Here is a 19,293-nt window from a genome sequence, read left to right as displayed (position 1 = left end):
CATGCAAGAAGGGCAAACAGAAGAAGTCGCACCCAAAGAAATTATTTAATTCCATTGATACTCCACTGGAATGACATCATATGGATTTGTTTGGTCCTGTGAATCGTGCGAGTATTGTTGGAGACTGGTACTGTTTAGTTGTCCGATGACTATTCGAGGAACTCGTGGGTCTTATTTATGAGTTCTAAAGATTAGACACCAGTTCTTGTTCAGAATTTAATCATAAAGATCGAATCACTCTACAAACACAAGGTGAGACGTATTCGGAGTGATAATGGTACGGAGTTAAAAAAAATATATTGGACTTCTATTTTATTCATAAAGGAATCCATCGAGAATATAGTGCTTCATACGTACCTCAACAGAACGGTGTTGCTGAACGGAAGAACCAAACATTGATTGAAGCAGCAAGAACAATGCTTGCAGATTCAAAGCTTCCTGTTCATTTCTGGAATGAGGCTGTGAATACTGCTTGCTACACGCTCAATCGTGTTCTGACAGTTAAGAATCTACAAAAGACGAGTTACGAGCTTCAGAACACCGCTAGCCTAATTTAAAGTTTCTTGAACCTTTCGGGTGTCCTTGCACAATATTAAAACGAGATGCGGGAAAATTCGAAGAGAAGGCTATTGAAGGGTACTTCTTGGGCTATGCATCGCCTAAGAAACGTGTTTTCAATTTCTTTTTGGGCTATATTGAAGAATGGTACCATGTAGACTGTTAAAGCTACACAACACCTCTTGCTGGAAAGGGTCCTGATTGGATGCTCGATTATGAGAGTTTATTTAATTTTTTTACTCCCATAGTTGATCGCTCTAATGAAGATTGGTGTGAGCTTACTTGGAAGATCAAATGTTTTCCACACCGAGAGCTTCTAATTATAGTGATGTACCACAAGATGATCATCCCGATACGTCTGATGTCATTTCTATATCATCGGATGATGGTCATTTTGTTGATTCTTCTTCAATACCGTTTACTGATAATCATGAGGTTGGGGAATCATCTCATGATGAAGAAGAGAATCTCACTAACTTAAGTGATAATGTAGTTGTGCTTGAGAATCCGACTCTTTGGATTCACATATATCATCCTCAGGACAACATCATTGGAGATCTCGATGCTGGTGTTCAGACACGTCATCATATTCCTAGTACAAATGATTCTAACGTATTATGTGCCTATGCCGATATGCATTCACCGGGAATCATGAATCTTGACACTTGTTTTCTTTCTCAAATGGAACTGACGAGTGTTCGTATGGCGCTTAAAGATTCATCATGGGTAGAAGGAAGGCAAGAATAGTGGAAACAGTTCAGTCGACTGGGTATATGGGATCTCATTGATAAACCTGATAGCGTTAAAAAGCATATTCCGACCAAATGGGTCATTAAATGTAAGAAGGATGATCGTGGGGTCGTCGTAAGAAATAAAACGCGTTTGTTCGTGCAAGGATTTTATCAGCAAGAATACTTAGATTACACGAAAGTATATGCTTCTGTTGCAAGACTGGAAGCTATACGCATATTCTTAGCCTATGCAGCTTTCAAGAACATTAAAGTTTATCAAATGGACGTTAAGAGTGCGTTTGTTAATGAAGAACTTCATGAAGAGGTGTTCACGAAACAACCTCCTGGTTTTGAAGATCCGAACTATCCTGACCGTTTTTATCGTTTAAACAAGGCTCTTTATGCTCTACACCAAGCCTCGAGAGCTTGGTACGACACACTTGCTAACCATCTTACGAATAGTGGCTTCAAACGAGGGACTATCGATTGTACCCTTTTCTACAAGACTGTCAGAGAAGATTTGCTCCTCGTCCAGTGTTTGATCCCGGAATTACCAATCAATAACAATAACAGATCTCAGATCTGTGAATATCCGATTTGTACTAGATCTATCTCATAATTAACCTCGATTCAGTGTTGTATATATGTATATCTATTATCAATAAGTTATCAGTAATGTTTGTATAATATTAGGTGAAGCTTGAAAGAGAGATTGAACAGCAGTTCGTTAATTAGCTCAAAACTTAAATTAAAAGTGAACAGTAGTTCACTATATATAGAAGGTGATCTGGTTCGCTAACATCCCCTGGTGAACCAGCTTCCCCTTCGTTACATAAATAATCATAGCGAAACACCCCTGATTCGTTAACATCCCCTAACGAATCAGGAGGGAATACATTACTTGGCTAGTTCGCTAACATCCCTAGCGAACTAGCCTTTAACTTAGCGAACTGGCTATTAATTACATTAAATATTACATTATTTAATAAACAAAAATGTTAACGATAAATACAAAGACTCCAGACGCAAAACCGTCCACTAACAGACACCCGCTCGTCTTGAGCTCTTTGTCTTTAACTTATTTGAAGCGCTTGGACTGCCAGTCTCTGCAACTATGAATTCCATGTTCGTGACACACACGAACGACTCATTGGAATTGCATAGCCAGGTCGTAATCTTCTTGGCGTTCAAACAAAATCTGCTTCCTGTATAGCACGTCGTTGTCTGTCTCTGATAAATTAACCAACCACATCGGGTAGATTATCTTGATGAGCTCAGTCTGCAGTCCTCGACCACGAACAATAACGGCCTTGCCAATACGATTGTCATAGTACCAACGGTTGAAAGACAGATAAATATCTTGAGGCATTGTCTTCACAGGAACCTTTTTCATTGTCTTTGGCGGCTTCACTTTCAAGACAAGTTTCTTCCAGCCGGTCCTTGGATCAATCTCATCAATGCGCTTACGTCTTGGGACCTGGGGCTTGAAGAATTTGAAGCCATGATTGACCTCGAACAGTAAGTGTTGATGAAACCACTCAGCCGTTCGGTGACTCCCACGATTGATAAATGGACGTCTCGCGAGGGTACGTACATCCCAACGCGGTAGAGTTAAAACATCCATTATCCTCTCGTAATACTGGACACCCTTTTCCCACTTGACTATACATACTTTAAGGTCTGAATCATAGAGCCAGGAGACAATATCACCATGTACCTTAGAAACAGTCTTGAAGGTAGTCACCTGATTCGCCTCAATCCAAGAAGCAGCGGTATCTTTTCTTTCTTGATCTACATACCGATAAGCACTGATAATCTTACCCACTTTCTGACGTTTGAACCATCTTTCTATGTCATCATCAGTCACTTCTTTGAGTGAAGGAACTGTTCAATGCACAACCTTTTCCAGTTCATCCTCAGTCTATTTAATTACATCTTTGTGAAATACCGGAGCACCTTGATCAACGTTAGCGTGTTGATACAAGTCCGGGTACTCTTCAGCTGTCACATCCTCCATCTCAATCTCCTCGTTCTCATAAATAAAATCCGTATCCATAAATAACGGATCAACTTCTATTTCTTCTTCATTGATCACTTCGACATCGGGCTTAGTTTCTAAAGCAGTCAACTGATCGTCATTCAGCCCAAGCAGAATCGAAACCTGCTCCCGTGTCAAAGATCTAACAATAAACTCACCGACCTCTATCTCATCTCTGTTCACCACACTTCTAACCACCCCTGATCCATCAACAAATACCACTGTGTTAGCTGCTATCATTTCAATTGGCTTGGCAGCTGTTGGATCTTGATAAATAATTATATGCTTGTTCGAATCGTCACCGCCACTAACACCTGCACCAGAGGATGAACCATGCGATTGTTTAGGCTCACCTCCTGCATCAGACTCGTCAGGATCATCATCGTTATTCTTAAGTTTCTTGAGGGCATCTTCTTTACAAGTTAATTGTAAAATCAACTCTTCTTGTTCCTTTAATTTCACCCCCTGAGACTCAACAATCGTACGTAATGACTTAGTCTCCTTCTGACAGAAAGAAATATAACTCATCATTCGACGTTGATTCTCCATGAGTCTTTATTGAGTTTGACGGTCAGCTGCCATTTGATTTTCATATAGATGTAGCAGATTAAGCAGCATTTCAGTTTGACGACCTGGTGGCAAATTGTATACAGATGGATGAACTAGTTGAACAGGTCCTTGAGGTCGAGTAATCCTCATGAAAGAGACATCACTAGGCGGAGGTGGAGGAAGAGTAGTTGTTGGCAGAGGAGGAGGTATCATTGATGTGGTGGAAGATACTGTAGACAACACAGCAGGAGGCCTCGGTATCTCGGTCAACGCCATTTGAGGGATTAGACCGAGCCTCTCATGTGACACCATCGTCGTCGTCAAGTTAAGCATCGGAGTGATAGTAGTAAGCGACACCGCCGAGCTTTGAGTAGTTGATTGACGTGGTGGTGGAGTTCCAATAATTACCCCAGCCCCAGCAGACACACGGGGCTTCTTTGCTGGTTCACCAGTAGCTACAGCTTTCCCCTTTTGTTTTCTTTCTAGCTGAGCTTTCATGGTGGCAGCTAGAGCAGCATCGACTGCATCTTGTTGTTCTTTAAGAGCTCGTTCACCTGCTCCACCATCATTGTTCCCACCTTCTCCCCCTTCACGCTCGGAATCCGAATCATCATGGATCCAACGCTCATTAGGAGGATATACGTAATCCGGATTGATTATATGGCCAATCATCCGTTTATCCTGTGGCTTGTCTTTTCTATAGATTAACATACGATGCACCGTTTCAGCTTTCATATGTTCCATATCAAGAACATAGTTCACCAATGATCGATCAATCACCAAATTCGGTATCAAATCCTGAATAATTAGCTGTAAAAAGCGAGGGTACATCAAGAACTTCTTTGACGGTAGAGTTTGCTGAACTTGCTCTTTCAGATGATCAAAGATGAGTTCTGAGTAGTTGAAGGGCTTGTTCAGGATTAGAGCAACAAATGCCGATTGCAAGCTTAGTCTACATTCATCAAAACCACCACGACGTCCACTCATACAGTGAAGTAAAACATGCAGCAGATACTTGTATGGTGGACACAACTCATTCTTGTTCAACATAGATTTACGAATATCACCTCCATAATTCAAGCGTGTGAATAAACCCCTAACCAATGTCCTGTCAAATTCACTCGGGTAATCATCATTATCGTCAAATTGAAGTACCCGACGAATGACCTCAACATTGATCGTAATAGGGATCTGATTAATTGTAGCTCGAACCCAATTATTTTCCTCAACATATGCCGCCGTGTTCCAAAACTGCCTGATTATACTAAGGTACACTTTAGGTTTAGCAGTGATTGCATAGTGTATCTTTGAACGTCGTAAGAAAGTCAACATAGTTCCAAACGTTCTCAAATCAGTTACATCTTGATCAACATAAGCACAAATGTTGTGCTTCTTATCAAACGGCAATAAGATCACTTCAGCTTGTTGATCTTGTTGTTGTGGTTGTCTTTGTGGAGGTTGTTCCTGTGGCGGTTGATTTTGTTGTTCTTGATCAGCCATGTTTTACTGTATAAATAAAACCGAATATGAGAATAGATATCACAATATATAATCAAAAGATATGTGTAAGTAATCTAGTTACGCATATTAGACGATATAAATCCTTTAATTAAATTAAATGAATATTAAAAATTAATTTATTTAATATTAAAATTAATTTATTTAATAAATGTCATTCGTTGAGAATCACACTGATTCGTTACAATGAGATAACGAATCAGGCGATTCGCTATCAAGTAAATACCTTAACGAACTAAACATAGCGAATCACTATTTATTTTTGACGAACTACACACTAGTTCGTTATATTTTAAGCGAATCCAAATCTGATTCATGTAACATCTTATTCGCTAAGCTAGTTTGTGTAAATTATTAACGAATTGGACACGAAACAGTTCCAATTCGCTAAGACTAACGAATGGTCTTAATTAAGACTTGTTCTTTGACTTCACAAAGTCAAGGTCAAAATTAGGATGAACACAGATAGTCAACAAAATGAACCCAAGAACAATTAGGCCATAACTATCGTCGAAACATCACGCTAATGAGCTCGTTGTACTAGGAATTACAATCGTAATCGAAGATGAATGAGATTAAGAATCAAAACCTCTAAGTACATAGGTTAGACGAACCCACAGTAAACACCAATGTCACAAAACAATAATTAACCCGGCAAACCACAATCAATTCATGATTGAAGCCCACCAAGGGTATCGGAATATGATTCCGATCACAATGACATCAAAAACATACAGTTATTAACATAAATTACACACAAATAGGTTTCAAAATTTCGGAAACCCTTAAACTCTTAATAGTCTATAATTTAACTATTAACTCTTAGCCATTTTTGACGAAAATTATATCGCCAGGATCGGCTATACCTTAGAAACTCAAATATGTCCTTGAATTATTCAAACAAGAAAGTCGAAATTTCAGAGAGAATTTGAACAGGTTTCTTAAAAATGAAGAAAGAAGGCGAACAGTGGAAGACTGTTCGTTTTCTTGTCTTATATAACAGTGCACATAACCCTAGGTACAACTTGTACGAATCAGGCGATTCATGTAATTTAAAGTTAACAAATTAGCCCATTCGCTAACTCAATTCGTTACCTTATGTTGGCGAATCGCTACGTGATTCGTTAAATTAAAGGTAGCGAATCAAGACATGATTCGTGTCATGATTCGTTAAATTAAAGGTAGCGAATCAAGACATGATTAGTGTCATGATTCGTTAAATATGCATAACGAAGGGATGATTCGTTACAGAGTGCGGAAGCGAATTAGGTTAGCGAACCAGAAGCTAGTTCGCTAAAGAATCACCTAGTTCGTTATCCATAAATAACGAATTGGATTTTAGCGAAATAAACTCTTTTATTTAATTTTAAATTAAATAATTAAATGAATAAATTAATGAATTAGTTAAAGCATTAAATAAATAAATAAATAAATTAGGTTATCGAGAAACCCTTTTTATCCCGACAACCAAATACGTTAAGAATGTTTCAGATTTCTGAAACATAACTTAAACTTATTTAAGTATTTTGTACAAAGAAAACGAAAATATTTTTGGTATTTTGTAAGAATTTAAAGAATGTATTTACAAAAAAAAAATATCCGATCCGTTAAAAGATAGACAATCTTTTTGTGTTTTTCAATGATTTTACCAAAAGCAGTACATATTTTTGTATTTTTGTTGAGTTTGAGCAGAGACTCATATTGACCAAATTGCCCTTCCATCACAGTTTTATATTTCAGCGATATTATGACTGGCGATAAGTTGGTCATTGGTATTGTTGTCCACATAAATCTAATAACACACATTCAAGTATTTTTGTGATATGATTAAATAGTTCAATTAAAGCACAGAATATCAGAAACTATTAGCCTCTAATCTCGGTTCAAGCTTAATTTGATTTTTGCCAAATCACCCCAACTTGACTTAAACCATTATATTGTTGATCAAAATTTTGATACCAATTGTAGAAATTTTGAGCAATGCATCAAGTTTCCTTTACTGTGAGTGAGTATGCACGAGTCCATCTGTCGGCTCACATACATTGTATCCCCTGGGGTCCGTTTCTTAATGGTATTAAGACGCACACAAGGGAGGAACAATTGTATGACTAACAGCGGATTTTGATCAAGTCAGTAATTTAAATTGTACGAAGTACATCGGTGATCAAGTTTAATGACTTTGGGTTTGCTCTAGAAGGCGAGTGAAATATTCATGCTTATGAATACCCAGATGGTTAAGCCGCATAAAGACTCACAGTGTCCAGAATCTTAACGCTTGTTATTTGCTTTATTTGATTTTTGGGTGATCAACAAATATAAGGCTTGAGTATGACTGGTTATTACATTTCTGCCATCCTCACTGAGACTTTTGCTAGGGACTAACACCCCTTTCAATTTGGCGTTTCTTTATGTTTATATCACATATTTTACTCTACTGGGTTGTTTTAAGACCTACCAATGCACCAATACAATTAAGCACACAGTCTTTTAAGCTTACTTTTTGCTGAATTTGGGGTCAAGATAATCAATGTACTATCATGTTCTCTTTTTGCTTCAAAAACTCAAAATTTTGAGGAGCATAAAATAAAGAAAAGGTAAATTTAATCGCCCCAGTTAACTTAAGTTTATAAATAAATGGCTAACCATCAATTCACATGTGAATAATAGGACCAAGACATGCAAACATGCTTCACAAACTTAAATAACCGACATAATTTTCAGCGAAAAAATAATCTAAAATCTTTTTGGATTTTCTCTATACAAAACTTTAAAAACACAATATTTTTGTCTTTTTCAAATTTCTTATAAACAAAATAACTTTCACAATCTTTTTGGATTTTCGGATTTTTCTGTACAAAAACATAAATCACATTCTTTTTGGTTTTTCAAAATTTTAAGATGTTTTTGGTTTTTCTAAATATTTAAAAGAAAAACATTAAAGAACAGAAATCACAATATTTTTGAATTTTAAAATTTTTTAATGTTTTTGGATTTTATCTATACAAACGAAAACACACTCTTTTTGTCTTTTCTAGATTTTCACCCCCTAAAACCAAAATAAATTTTAAAAGAAAAATATGACAGAAAATAAAGATAGTCATCCTTGTTTAAGGATATCAGCGAGGGTCTTCAATCCGTTTAAATCAAGAAAAAATTTAAAACGCGTTTTGTTAAAAGCTTTAGTAAACAGATCGACTTTCTGAAAATCAGTATGTACTTTCTCAAGATCGATTAATTTCTTTTCAAAGCAATCCCGTATAAAATGATATCGAATTTCGATATGTTTCGTTTTAGAATGTTGTACGGGATTCTTGGTGATACTAATAGCAGCAGAATTATCAATCAAAATAGGAGTAGTAAGAAACTTCAAACCGTAGTCGCGAAGATGTTGTTGTATCCACAAAACCTGGGAACAGCAACTCGAGGCTGCAACATACTCAGCTTCGGCGGTTGAAGTGGAGACCGTTGTCTGCTTCTTACACTTCCAGGAAACAAGCCAGTTTCCTAAAAATTGACATCCCGCTGTCGTTGATTTGAAGTTGATCTTGCATCCTCCATAATCTGAGTCTGAGTAGGTGGTAAGATCGAAAATATTATCTTTGGGGTACCATAACCCAATGTCAGGATTTCCCCGTAGATATTACAAAATACGCTTGACCGCTGCTAGGTGAGTCACTCGGGGACTAGCTTGGTACCTAGCACACACACAAAAAGCAAACATTATATCAAGGCGAGAAGCCGTTAAATACATTAAAGAACCAATCATGGCACGATAGAGGGTAGGATCAACGGAATCCTCCAATTCATCCGGTGATAAATTGTGCCCTACTGGAAGAGGAGTTGAAGGGTTTTTTCTGGCAGAAATCTTGAATCGGCTCAAGACGTCGTTCACATATTTAGTCTGGTGAATAAAAATTCCATGAGCAGACTGGTGAACCTGCAACCCTAAAAAGAAATTCATCTCTCCCATCGAGCTTATTTCGAACTTTGTTTGCATGGACTTCTCGAACTCCTTACACAATGTGTCGTTTGTAGACCCAAAAATAATATCGTCAACATAAATCTGGACTAGAAGAAGATCATCACCAACAGTTTTATGAAATAAAGTGCAGTCAACAGTTCCTTGTTTGAAGTCATTATCAGTCAGATGGTCGGCGAGCGTTCCATACCAAGCTCTCGGGGCTTGATGTAGACCATACAGAGCTTTGTTTAATCGGTAAACACGGTCTGGATAATCAGGATCTTCAAAACCAGGTGGTTATTGGACAAACACTTCCTCGTGTAATTCACCATTTTGAAAAGCACTTTTAACATCCATTTGATAGACCTTGATATTCTTATAAGCTGCATAGGCCAGGAAGATTCGAATCGACTCTAATCTTGCAACTGGAGCATATACCTATGTGTAATCAATACCCTCTTGCTGATGAAAACCCTGCACCACTAGACGTGCTTTGTTTCTGACAATCACCCCTTAATCGTCCTTCTTACACTTAAATACCCACTTAGTCAGAATGGATTTCTTGACTCTAGCAGGTTTGTCTATTAAATCCCAAACACTCAAACGTGCAAATTGCTGTAATTCCTCTTGCATAGCTTCTACCCAAGAAGGATCTTTAAGTGCCTTACGACCTGTCGTTGACTCAACTTGAGATAGAAAGCAATTGAATTTAGCAATATTCACAATTACCGAAGAATGTAAGTTAGTGTAAGCACACAATGTGTTATTGTCACTTGACGAAGCAACTTGATGACGTGTACGAACGCCCGCATCAAGTTCTCCAATGATGTTTTCCTGTGGATGATATCCATGAATCCGAAGAGTGGGATTTTCAGGAACAACAACATTATCAAATAAGTTAGTGTAATGTTAACCCAACTCGGGAGATGAAGCATTATCACTGTCAAGATCAATAACTTGAATTTTAGCTTGATCATCATTAGAAGAAGTAGAAACATTATCAATAGCAACTGGAGAGACAACTTGAGATTCTTCAGTTGGAGCATCTGGTTGAACTTCAACTGCATTAGAACTTGAAAATCCTGGAATGTTCAAATGTTCTTCAAAGTATGCTCTAACCAAATCTTCATCGATGTGTTCAGTCGAAGAAGTAAAAGAATTAAATAAACTATCGTAGTCAAACATCCAGTCTGGACCTTTCCCTTGAGGAGGAGTTGTGTACTTTTGACAGTACACGTGGTACCATTCTTCAACATAGCCAGATGTGAAATTAAAAACCCTTTTCTTTGGAGACTCATATCCCAAGAAATATCCTTCGATAGCTTTTTCTTCAAATTTACCCGAATCCTTCTTCAACATTGTACACGGACACCCAAATGGTTCCAGGCACTTTAAATTAGGTTTTCTATTATTTAAAATCTCGTAGCTTGTTTTCTTGAGTCGTTTCACTGTTAGAACTCGATTATGCGTATAGCAAGCTGTATTCACTGCCTCATTCCAAAATTGAACAGGAAGCTTTGAATCAGCGAGCATTGTACGTGCAGCTTCAATCAGAGTTCTATTTTTCCTTTCAGCAACACCATTTTGTTGAGGTACATAAGGTGCACTATATTCTCGGTGAATTCTCTTTTGAATACAAAAGAAATCCAAAATAGTGTTTTTGAATTGAGTACCATTATCACTTCGGATTCTCCTCACCTTTTGTTTATACAGTGATTCGATCTTAGTAATAAGGTTTTGTACCAAAACTGGTGTTTGATCTTTTGAACTCATAAATAACACCCATGAATATCTTGAATAATCATCTGTCACTACAAGACAATAACAGTCTCCAGAAATACTCTCACGATTCACTGGACCAAAAAAATCCATATGAAGTCATTCAAGAGGAGTATCAATGGAATTCAATAACTTATAGGGATGTGTCTTCTTCTTCTGCTTGCCCTTTTTGCATGCAACGCAGTGATCAGATAACTTAAAATTTTTTAACGAGACACCCTCAACTAAGTTATTTGCCATTAAATAATTCATCTTTCTGACATGTACGTGACCCATTCTACGATGCCATAGAATCGAGTCTTTCTCGGTTGCTTTAGAGACAAAACATGTTTCGATCGATGTTGATATCTTAGAACTCATATTTAAGACATAAATATCATTTGATCGTGGTGATCGCATGACAACCATGTCCTCGGGAATAACATAACCCGGTTTCAAGATAAGACACTCTTTGTCAGTAAATATCGTAGTGTACTTTTTATCACAAATCTGCGATACACTCAATAAGTTATGATCAACCTTGTCGTAATAATTCACTTTCTCAAATGTAATGTGACCATTTGAAACTTCACCCTCTCGTGTGATCATGCCCCCAGAATTCCCAGCAAACGCTACATAACCCCCTTGAATATTTCTTACGTTGATTAATAGGTTGAGATTCCCAGTGATATGACGAGAACATCCGCTATCCATGATCCAGTTTTCACTAGAAATGGTCTTGGATGAACCCTACACACAAACAAAAGTGATTAGTTCAAAAAGGCAGCCCAGGCCTCGGTCTTGGGCACCTTTTGGTTTTCTCTTTGATCATTAACCTTAACAGATTCCAATTGTTGTTCAGCCACTTGTGAATAAGTTACCGGCTTCCTAGACTTTCGTCTTAAGTAAGCTGCCTGAACAATGTTTGAATTCTTGTTTTGACATATAGGTTCAGTTGGAAAGAATTTTGGTTTCACTTGACCGTGTGTCTCATTGACATGAAGAACCTTCTGAGGATTCACATCAGAGAACAAAATATGAGTATCATCAGCATACGATACAGGTCGTTTCAGGATCTCCTTGACCACTGGAATTGGCTTAGATTTGTCCTTGATGAAAGGATGAAGATTCTGAAAGTTTTTCTAACTACAATTCCTCACAACATGACCTTGTTGACCGCATAAAAAACAAGTTCGCATGTCTACATGATGATGTTTAGAAGAAATTGGAATAACTGATGCAAATGATTGATGATGACTCACATTTTTAGTCATGCTCTTAGCAAACTCATCAGATAATTCAGATTTCTTCTTTAAATAAAAATCTAAATTAGAACAGTTCGAAAAGCTTTTTAGTGTATCTGTCCCAGTTGACTTCACAAAGTTAATCTTCTTAGCTTGTTTTAAAAATTGTTTTGCCTTAGTCAATGTATCAGATTGAACTGATGTATTTGTTTGAGCATACACACGTTCAAGTTCTTGAATTTTTGAAGTTTCATTGACAAAAAAACTCTCAATAAGTTCAGGTTTGATAATACTTATTGGAATATCTTTTTCAGTGAACATCGTATCCATTCCCTTTAATTTAAAAACTCTAGCCGATGAAGACTTAGAACTCGGAGGATTAACGAAACGTATTAAGTCATCGTCAGAAATCTTTGGTTTAACTGACTTCTTTTTCCTCACTGGTTTGGTTTTCACAGTTTCTTCCTTGTTCATTTGAGATTTGAATGAACCATACACAGCGTCCTCAAACTCTTGAGGTTCGCAAAGAATATGATTAGAACTAGGAATGTTCTTATTCTTGTGTATTATCTCAGGTTCAAACACATCTTCAATAATTACTTTGTCAACATTTTCAACAAAGACCTTTTTACTTTCCACATAAGGTTTTTGAGGAGCAACTTGGGATTTGACAATTTCAGGTTTAACCAATTTAGGTTTTTCAGAAATCACGAATTCTGTTTGAATCAAATCCTCTTCTTTTCTTGCAAAAGGATTAATTTTATAATCATTATGAAAAGGTGGTGGAATTTCAACAAAACCAATACCTTTCTTAGAATCTTTTTGTTTTCCAGATACTTCAATAATTTCATTCAACAGAAAAGATGAATTCCTAATTTTTCCCAATTTGTTCTTCAATTCAAGAACCTCATTCTCAAGCTCAGTTATCTAAGAACGATGTTTCAAGATTTCCTGAAACTTTTGGTCATTAATGGTCATTTTCACAGATAACTCGGCTTTGAGATCGTGGTTACTTGTCGACAATGCTTCAATCTTTTCTCGAGATCTCCTTTGAGATTCAAGAGATTGTCGATAAGTATCCTTAAGAGAAGCAATTTCTCTTATAAGATTATCATTTTGATTTTTCAATGCTTCTAATTTAGATTTGTTAGATTCACAGTCAACACATGATGCTTTAACAAATGAAGTAGTAGAAATAGAATTACTAACCTCATTGATCTTGGCCATGCAAGCAAACATTGATTCAGAAGGCTTGTCGCAAGAGTCGTCAGAATCAGATCCAGAATCATTATCAGAAGACATCTCACTACCAGTAGCATCTTGACAGTCTTTATGTAACATAGCCAAATTTGCTTGAACATCATTGCATAGTAACCGTTGTGACCAATCAGTTCCATCTGCTAACATCGCTTGTGTTGTAGAAGAAAATGGTTACGTTTCAGCATAACTTCCTCGTGGTGTAGAAGCATCTTGACTTTGACCACGAGGTCCAGTGTATTCTTTCCTTAGTTTGTCACATTCCTTCGCGAAATGCCCAAATTCTTGACAATTATAACACTTCACTTTTAATTTGTCAAAACCCAACTTCTTGTTTAAAGCTGGAAGATCTTTTCCAGTTCTCTGCATGAATCTTTTAACTTTACGAACGATCATAGCCATGTTCCATTTTAAATACATGATTTCTAGATCATCTGGATCTATCTGATCATAGTCCTCATCTGTTAAATCACTTGTGGCAATTTTACTACTCACTAAGTTTTCATATGAAGACATAAAAGCCGTCAGAAAAGCAAAGTTTTGCTCAGCTTCCTTCATATTAACACTAGGTGGTGTAGCAAATGGATTGGTATTAGTTGAACTTCCAAAACCACCCGAATTACCAGCAGAGTATAAACAAACTTTTGGATAATTAAACATAGTTGATTCTTTTTCACTTGCCACATGAGTAAGAAAAGCAGTGATTGGAGAGATCGTTGAACTAAGAGGCATACTTCCACCATAGAAAGCTGGATCTTGATTTTCTTTGGAGGATTTTTGACACTTAAGATCATATTCTCTAGCTTCGATCTTTTGTAGAAATTCAAGTGTCGTCAAATCTTCATTCAGAAAATAATCATTCTCTTTCAAAACCATTAGAAATGTTGAGTAGGAACTTGGAAACACACTTTTAATAGTGTCAATTTTATCTCTTTCAGAAATTTCCATTTTCATCTTGTCCATTTCTGCAATTAAATGACTAAATCTTGTAGTCATCTCTTCAACTGTTTCTCCTTTCAATAAATTAAAGTTTCGAAACTGAAACTTGAGCATCACTTTCTTACTCTCAGCTGTGTTTCCCATGCTTCTCATACGCAGATGTTGAAATAAAGACGCACATCTCTTGATACTACCAACTTGATGAAAGATATTTTCTAGTAATGCCATAGTCAAAGTAGAATATGTTGTTATCTCGATTTCTAAAGATTTCTTCTCTTCTTGTGAGTATTGAGAAACAGCTTTAGGAGTATATCCAATAGTATCATCACCAATCATTGGTGCAACATAAACTTCATCAAGACAATATGAGCAGTCAGAATAAACCGATCCCAAATGTGCACGAAACCGAGGTTCCCACTTGGAAAAATCACTGAACTTCATCAATCTTGGACATTTAGAATGTGAACCTATCTCGGTATCAAGTTGCAACATCTGTTGCATCAACATGTTTTGAGATGCTAATGCATACATACCGGCCATCTTTAAAAATCGAATCAAATAATGAAATATTTAACGAATCAGTGAACAGCTATAGCGAATTGTGAACAGTTGTAGCGAACTGTGAACAGTTATAGCGAATCAATCCTTAACAAAATTAAGACTGATCAGTAACGAAGTATCTTAACGAATCAAAAGTCAACTTAACGAGTCAACTTAACGAATCACAAATAAGGTTAACGAATCACCCAAATGGCGAAACAGATAACGAATGAGATGAATGTTTAACGAATCACAAGTCAAGTTAACGAATTGACCAAACGAATTGACCAAGTCAACTTAACAAATTGACCAAACGAATTGACCAAGTCAACTTAACGAATTGACCAAACGAATTACAAAGGATTAGTTTAGCGAATCAGATGATAATCAGTAACGAATCGCCAACATAAACTTAGCGAATCACTAAGGAATGCTTAGCGAATCAGCTACAGTGGATTAGCGAATCACACTATAGCGAATCAGGTTGTTAGAACCGTTTGTAACAAACTCTGACACCTTATGCCACGTGGCAAAGGTTGTTATGACACAAATCCCAAGAAGAACACGTGTCACACGAATCGGTTAATCTAGTTAATGAACTAGATAACACGAACCAATAACTCACACGAATTGATTAACGAACAAGGTAGCGAAGTAACACTGTTGATAACGAATCACCAAGAAACATATAGCGAATCACCAGGAAGAAGATAACGAATCAAGTTCATCTTCAAATCTTCAAACTAATTTCCAGAAATTATGAAGATTAACCCAGAAACCCAACAATACCAAATCTGTAATACTACTTCGTTTCTCAACCAAAACGCACAAATAACCAATCAAAATTCTCGTAATCAAATTCTGAATCCAATACACATTATCTCATAATCGATTAACCTCAATAACCAATCCAATTTGACCAAAAACACACCCCTGTTTCGGACTTAAACCGAATCCAAATCCAAAACACACAAATCCAATCCAAACCTCAATTCCTCTTAACTGAACCTCTACAATACCTTAATCAACACGAATTCAATCTAATTAGTCCATAATTCAACCAAATCAAATACAAATTGATTCAAAACCAAGCAAAACCGAAAACTAACAAAAACGAAAAAATTAAAACACCAAATCAAGTGTAAAACGAGCACCAACAGCTCTGATACCACTTGTTTGATCCCGGAATTACCAATCAATAACAATAACATATCTCAGATCTGTGAATATCCGATTAGTACTAGATCTATCTCATAATTAACCTCAATTCAGTGTTGTATATATGTATATCTATTATCAATAAGTTATCAGTAATGTTTGTATAATATTAGGTGAAGCTTGAGAGAGAAATTGAACAGCAGTTTGTTAATTAGCTCAAAACTTAAATTAAAAGTGAACAGTAGTTCACTATATATAGAAGGTGATCTGGTTCGCTAAAATCCCCTAGCGAACCAGCTTCCCCTTCGTTACATAAATAATCATAGCGAAACACCCCTGATTCGTTAACATCCCCTAACAAATCAGGAGGGAATACATTACTTGGCTAGTTCGCTAACATCCCCTAGCGAACTAGCCTTTAACTTAGCGAACTGGCTATTAATTACATTAAATATTACATTATTTAATAAACAAAAATGTTAACGATAAATACAAAGACTCCAGACGCAAAACCGTGCACTAACATCTAGAGATATGTTGACGACATCATATTTGGTTCTACAAACGACAAGATGTGTAATGATTTTGAGAAGTCAATGCAGACAAAATTCGAGATGAGCTTCATGGGGGAGATGAATTTCTTCTTAGGGTTGCAGGTTCATCAGTCTGAAGCTGAAATTTTTATTCATCAGAAAAAATATGTGAACGACGTCTTGATCCGATTCAAGATTACTGCCTGAAAAATCCCTTATACTAATCTTCCCGTGGGTCACAATTTGTCACTAGACGAATTGGAGGATACTGTTGATCCGACCCTGTACCGAGCTATGATAGGTTCTTTAATGTACCTTTGGCTTCTCGTCCTGATACCATGTTTGCTATTTTTTTATGTGCCAGGTACCAATCGAGTCCCCGAGTGACTCATCTGGTGGCGGTTAAACGTATATTTCACTATCTGAGGGGTAATCTTGACACCGAGTTATGGTATCCCAATGATGATAAATTTGATCTCACTGCATTTTCCTATTTGGACTATGGAGGATGCAAGATCAACTTCAAGTCAACTACGGTGGGTTGTCGATTTCTAGGAAGCCGAATTGTTTCCTGGTAATGTAAGAAGCAGACAACGGTCTCCACTTCAACCGCTAAAGCCGAATACGTGGCAGCCTCGAGTTGCTGTTCACAGGTTCTTTGGATATAGAAACACTTGCGGGATTACGGTTTCAAGTTTCTTACTACTCCCATATGTATTGATATCTCATCTACTATTTGTATCACGAAAAACTTGTGCATCTTTGTTTCAACACATCAAGATGAGAAGTATGGGAAATACTGAAGAAATCAAGAAAGTTATGTTGAAGTTTCAATTCAGAAACTTTAATTTAATAAAGGGTGAGACTGTCGAGGATATGCTGACTAGGTTTAATCATCTGATTGATGAGATGAATAAACTGAAAATGAAACCATCTGAATAAGTTGGATAATTATTAGATCAATTCGTTATGGACAGCGAATGGAAGGTCATTCACGCCTACAGTAGACGAATGAACCCAATATTTGTACCTACATAACGAATAGACACTTCATTTGATTATATAACTGATGGAACCTCATTCGTTCTATATATTATGCGAATGGTCTCATTTGTTCATCCACTTTCGTTATTCTTTCATTCGTTATTGTGATGATAACGAATAAATTCATTTGTTACAAAGAATGAATCCATTCGTCATAACGAATGAGATAACGAATATGGCTTGGAATGTTCACAGAATGTAATATTCACTAAGTGTTTTAGTGAAAATTGATTTAATTTAAATAATACTTGGGTTTACTAATGTTCGGGTTTTGTGTTACAGAAATGGCAGATAAGATCATGGCTGATGCTCCGGCACCACAGAACCCTGATGTTCAAGAGAAACCTGTTATACAAGAGGATCAGGTGATTCAAGAAGAACCACAAGCTGCTGAACCTCAAGCACCACAACAACCGCAACCACCACAACAAGCAGCCCCGGCCATTCCTGACCTTCGATATGATAAGAAACACAACATTTGTGCTTTCTTATAAGAAGACTTTGTAGACGGTGCCATGTTTGAATATGTATTTGCATTTTTACGTCGTTCTCGTATTCATTATGCTATTTCGCTAATGTCCTTGTATACTTTAGCGTTATTCGTCCATTCTGGGACACAACTCGTTACGTTGACGCTGAGAAGCATATTGTTGCTGTTGTGAAAACAAGACCATCAAGATTGATGTTGATGTGATTAGTCGTGTTCTACGTTTAGCTGACACGATTGATCATCCTTGCGAGTTTGACAAGACGTTGATTCGTGGATTGTTTCATAGATTATACTACAAGGGTGACCTTAACCGTTCCCAGTACAACAAGGCATACGTGTGTGAACAATACTAGTATTTTCTGCATGTTTTTATCCATTGCCTTGGAGGACGTAAAGGTGTTTTCGAAGAATGCAGGATTATGTTGCAATTTGCATTCATTGCACTGATATTGAACAAACTGTTGAATTAATTTTTGAGCTCGTATTCTATCACCTCAAGGAGAACTGTTTAGTCAAGCATTAGAAGAACAGGTTTCTAATGTATCCTCGATTCCTCCAACTTATCGTTCAGGACTTAATCCCTGATCTTGTGATTAACGAGACATTGGACGATGATGTCTTAGTTCTGGAACACATGACAGCTGATACTATGAAGCGTATGAAGACATATCGGAATCAATCTGCCGAGGGGAAAGTTGTGATTAAAGATCAGCCACCAAAAAAAAAGTTACAAGAGGAAGCGGTGTGGAGATTGGTCCTCAAGTACCAATGTCGTCGGCTCAACAAGTACTGGTGGTGTCGCCTATTTTAACACATCGGTTATTACTCTTATGACGATGGCTTCCACAAATTAGAGATTCGCATCGATTCCACAGTAGATGTTGTCTCCCATGCCGACTTCTCCGATGACAACGATGGTTACCTCTCCTACTCCGTCAACGATGCAAATGCAGCCTCCGGCTTTATCATTCATGA

This window comes from Bidens hawaiensis, unplaced genomic scaffold (genome assembly GCF_021521415.1).
Source record: "Bidens hawaiensis isolate Kalapana, Puna unplaced genomic scaffold, B.hawaiensis_p1.1 tig00047705_1, whole genome shotgun sequence".
NCBI classification, from domain to species: Eukaryota; Viridiplantae; Streptophyta; class Magnoliopsida; order Asterales; family Asteraceae; genus Bidens; species Bidens hawaiensis.
The sequence above is the reverse complement of the archived record's forward strand: the minus strand, read 5'-3'. Positions refer to the sequence as shown.